Raw genomic sequence first — 5,019 nt, 5'->3', positions numbered from 1 at the left:
TTTACATGTAATGTAGTACATGATTTGAATGTCGATGTTTTGTACCCGCTGCGAATTGTGCAAAAGAGTCTTATTTTGATTTAATAAATGAGCATGACAGGATATTTTGATAATTGTTGTGAAATGATTGTGTGACACCCTTCGGGGCATAATTACTCTGATTGATATGTTATTATTTTAATTAAATATTTTGGGGTATTTAGAAGGGTGTTACATTAGTGGTATCAGAGCATAGTCGGTCGAGTCGAGTCGTAATTATTCTGTTTCCCCTGTACGGTATAGGTGTTGTGTAACCTATCAGTACTCATTGTTTTAGTTTGTTTGGGTTTTCAGAATAGAGATGGCTGGAAGAGGTAGAGATGATGCTGCAATTGCTGAGGCTCTGGGTATGCTAGCTGGAGTACTTGGAGGAAATCCGAATGTTGTGGGAATGGGAGCTGCTCGTCAACTGAGTGAGTTCCAGAAGAACAATCCTCCAATGTTCAAGGGAGCATACGATCCAGATGGTGCTCAGAAGTGGTTGAAGGAGATCGAGAGAATCTTCCGAGTAACTGAGTGTGCCGATAACCAGAAGGTCAGGTTCGGTACGCATATGCTGTCAGAAGAAGCTGATGATTGGTGGGTCGCTACCCGCATTGAGTTGGAATCTGCTGGAAATGCTGAGATCACTTGGGCTGTGTTCAGAGAGAGATTTCTGAGGAAGTACTTTCCAGAGGATGTCAGAGGAAAGAAAGAAATAGAATTCTTGGAATTGAAGCAGGGTAACCGGTCTGTTACTGAGTATGCTGCTAAGTTCACAGAGCTGTCAAAGTATTATACTCCCTATAGTGAGGCTACTGGAGAATTTTCCAAATGTGTGAAGTTTGAGAACGGGTTGCGTCCCGAGATCAAGCAGGCGATTGGATATCAGCGGATCAGGGTGTTTTCTGATTTGGTTGACTGTTGCAGGATTTTTGAACAGGATTCCAAGGCCAGAGCAGAGAGCTATCAGCAGAGGGTTGATAGGAAAGGTAAGAATCAGATTGATCGTGGAAAACTGTATGCAGCTGGCAAAGGTTTCCAGCGGCAGAGTGGGACGAAGAGGCCTAGTGGGGGAGACTCTAGTGCTCCTGTTAAGTGTTATAGATGTGGTCGGGCTGGACATCGTGTTCATGAGTGTACCAGTGCTGAGATGAAGTGTTTCAAGTGTGGAAAAGGTGGTCATTTGGCTGCAGAGTGTCGGTTGAAGACTGTGACTTGTTTCAACTGTGGAGAAGTGGGTCATATCAGTCCACAGTGTCCTAAGCCGAAGAAAGAGAATCAGTCAGGAGGCAAGGTCTTTGCTTTATCGGGTTCTGAGACTTCTGCAGATGATCGTTTGATCCGAGGTACGTGTTATATTAATGGCTTTCCTCTTGTAGCTATTATTGACACAGGTGCTACTCATTCCTTTATATCTTTGGATTGTGCTGTGAAACTTAAGTTAGAGATATCTAAGATGCTTGGAAGTATGGTGATTGATACTCCTGCGAAGGGTTCAGTGACTACTACTTCAGTTTGTTTGAGTTGTCCTTTGAGTATTTTTGGTAGAGACTTTGGGATAGACCTTGTGTGTCTTCCACTAGTGCAGATTGATGTTATCTTGGGTATGAATTGGTTGGTGTTTAACCGAGTTTCTATCAACTGTTTTGATAAGACTGTGATATTCCCTGAGATTGAAGAAGGAAAGGATTTGTTTCTATCAGCGAGGCAGGTGAATGAGGAAGTAGCAGATGGGGCAGAGTTGTTTATGCTGTTAGCAACTTTGGAAGCTAAAGATAAACTGGTGATTTGTGACCTGGCTGTGGTGTGTGATTTTCCTGATGTGTTTCCGGAAGAGGTGAATGAATTGCCGCCAGAGCGTGAAGTTGAGTTCTCGATTGATTTGGTACCTGGTACTAGGCCAATATCGATGGCTCCGTACCGTATGTCTGCTGTTGAGCTAACTGAATTGAAGAGTCAGCTGGAAGATTTGTTGGATAAGAAATTTATTCGTCCGAGTGTGTCACCGTGGGGTGCACCAGTGTTGTTGGTTAAGAAGAAAGAAGGTACTATGAGGTTGTGTGTGGACTACAGGCAACTGAATAAAGTGACGATCAAGAATCGGTATCCTTTGCCGAGGATTGATGATTTGATGGATCAATTGGTTGGTGCGAGTGTGTTCAGCAAAATAGATTTGAGATCTGGGTATCATCAGATACGTGTGAAAACTGAAGATATTCAGAAGACTGCTTTCAGAACAAGGTATGGACATTATGAGTATTCTGTAATGCCTTTTGGTGTGACTAATGCGCCTGGAGTATTTATGGAGTATATGAATAGGATTTTCCATCCGTACCTAGACAAGTTTGTGGTAGTGTTTATTGATGACATTTTGGTGTATTCGAAATCTGAAGAAGAGCATGCTGAGCATTTGAGAGTGGTTTTGGGAATTCTACGAGAAAAGAAGTTATTTTCTAAACTGTCTAAATGTGAATTTTGGTTAGAAGAGGTTAGTTTTCTTGGTCATGTAATTTCAAGAGGTGGTGTTGCTGTTGATCCTTCTAAGATAGAAGCGGTGTCTAAGTGGGAAGCTCCGAAGTCAGTTTCTGAGATAAGAAGTTTTCTTGGACTTGCAGGTTATTATAGGAAGTTCATTGAGGGATTTTCTAAGTTGGCGTTACCGTTGACGATGTTGACTAGAAAGGGGCAAGCGTTTGTTTGGGACTCAAGATGTGAAGAAGGTTTCCAAGAGTTAAATAGAAGGTTAACTACTGCTCCTATTCTGATATTACCGAATTCGTCGGAACTATTCGAGGTTTATTGTGATGCTTCATTGTTGGGTTTAGATGGTGTGTTGATGCAGAATAAGCAGGTTATAGCTTATGCTTCGAGACAACTAAGGGTTCATGAGAGGAACTATCCGACGCACGATTTAGAGTTGGCAGCTGTGGTGTTTGTTCTGAAGTTGTGGAGACACTATTTGTATGGGTCAAGATTTGAGGTTTTCAGTGACCATAAGAGTTTAAAGTATTTGTTTGATCAGAAAGAGCTGAATATGAGACAGAGGAGATGGTTAGAATTTCTGAAGGATTATGACTTTGGTTTGAATTACCATCCGGGTAAAGCAAATGTAGTGGCTGATGCATTGAGTAGGAAATCATTGCATATGTCTATGTTAATGGTTAAAGAATTGGATTTAATTGAGCAGTTTAGAGATTTGAGTTTGGTGTGTGAAAGTACTCACAATAGTGTTAAATTGGGAATGTTGAAGTTAACAAGTGGTATTCTGGATGAGATCAGAGAGGGTCAGAAATCCGATATGCTTTTGGTTGATAAGTTGACTCTAGTGAATCAAGGTCAAGGTGGTGAATTCAGAGTTGATGAGAATGGTGTTTTGAGATTTGGTAATCGGGTGTGTATTCCGGATGTTACCGAACTTAAGAAGAGTATTTTAGAAGAAGGACATCGTAGTGGCCTGAGCATTCATCCTGGAGCTACGAAGATGTATCATGATTTGAAAAAGCTATTTTGGTGGCCGGGAATGAAAAGAGAAATTGCGAGTTTTGTTTATTCCTGTTTGACTTGTCAGAAGTCAAAGATTGAGCATCAGAAGCCGTCTGGGCTAATGCAACCGTTGGCTATTCCAGAGTGGAAGTGGGATAGTATCAGTATGGATTTTGTTTCTGGGTTGCCGAGGACAAATAAGAATTTTGAAGCCATTTGGGTGATTGTTGACAGGTTGACAAAATCGGCTCATTTCATTCCGATCAGAATGGATTATCCGTTAGAGAGATTAGCCGAGTTGTATATTGAGAAGATTGTAAGCTTGCATGGTATTCCGTCGAGTATTGTTTCGGACAGAGATCCCAGATTTACATCGAAGTTCTGGGAAGGCTTGCAGAGGGCTTTGGGAACTAAGCTGAGATTGAGTTCTGCATATCATCCGCAGACTGATGGTCAGACTGAGAGGACGATTCAGTCATTAGAGGATCTTTTGAGAGCTTGTGTTTTGGAAAAGGGAGGTGCTTGGGATTGTTATTTACCTTTGATTGAGTTTACCTACAACAATAGTTTTCATTCGAGCATTGGTATGGCACCGTTTGAAGCCTTGTATGGTAGGAGATGTCGGACACCTTTATGTTGGTATGAGTCCGGTGAGAGTGCTGTGGTTGGACCGGAGATTGTTCAACAGACTACAGAAAAGATTAAGATGATTCAGGAGAAGATGAGAATTGCTCAGAGTCGTCAGAAGAGTTATCATGATAAGAGGAGGAAGTCACTTGAGTTCCAAGAGGGAGATCATGTGTTTCTTCGTGTTACTCCGATAACTGGTGTTGGTCGAGCTTTGAAGTCGAAGAAGTTGACACCTCGTTTTATTGGTCCTTATCAGATTTTGGAGAGGATAGGAGAGGTAGCCTATCGTATCGCTTTACCGCCGTCGCTTGCGAATTTGCATGAGGTTTTTCATGTGTCTCAGTTGAGGAAGTACATTCATGATCCGTCGCATGTAGTCCAAGTAGATGATGTACAGGTGAGAGATAACCTGACTGTTGAAACATCACCTATGAGAATCGAGGATCGAGAGTTGAAGCAATTGCGGGGTAAAGAGATCGCCTTGGTGAAGGTAGCTTGGGGAGGACCAGCAGGTGGCAATGTGACTTGGGAACTTGAGAGTCAGATGAAGGAGTCTTATCCGGAGTTGTTCGCTTGAGGTATGTTTTCGAGGACGAAAACTCTTTTAGTGGGGGAGAGTTGTAACACCCCGATAATAATATAATAATTATTTAAATTAAGTTAATAATATGTTTATTAATTTAATTAGATAATTGAATTATTATTATTATTATTTTGGAATAATAATTATTGGGATAATTATTTATTTGGAATAAAATAAGTTGGAATAATAAAAAGTCCCATTTTTGGTAAAAAGGGTTGCACGTGAAAAGGAGAACACAGAGAAGCGGTTGAAAGTGGAAAAAGGGCAAAAAGGCAGAGCGAGAGAAGAGGAAAAGCTTGGAG

This window comes from Lathyrus oleraceus, chromosome 6, assembly GCF_024323335.1.
Source record: "Lathyrus oleraceus cultivar Zhongwan6 chromosome 6, CAAS_Psat_ZW6_1.0, whole genome shotgun sequence".
In the NCBI taxonomy this organism is placed as follows: Eukaryota; Viridiplantae; Streptophyta; class Magnoliopsida; order Fabales; family Fabaceae; genus Lathyrus; species Lathyrus oleraceus.
The sequence above is the reverse complement of the archived record's forward strand: the minus strand, read 5'-3'. Positions refer to the sequence as shown.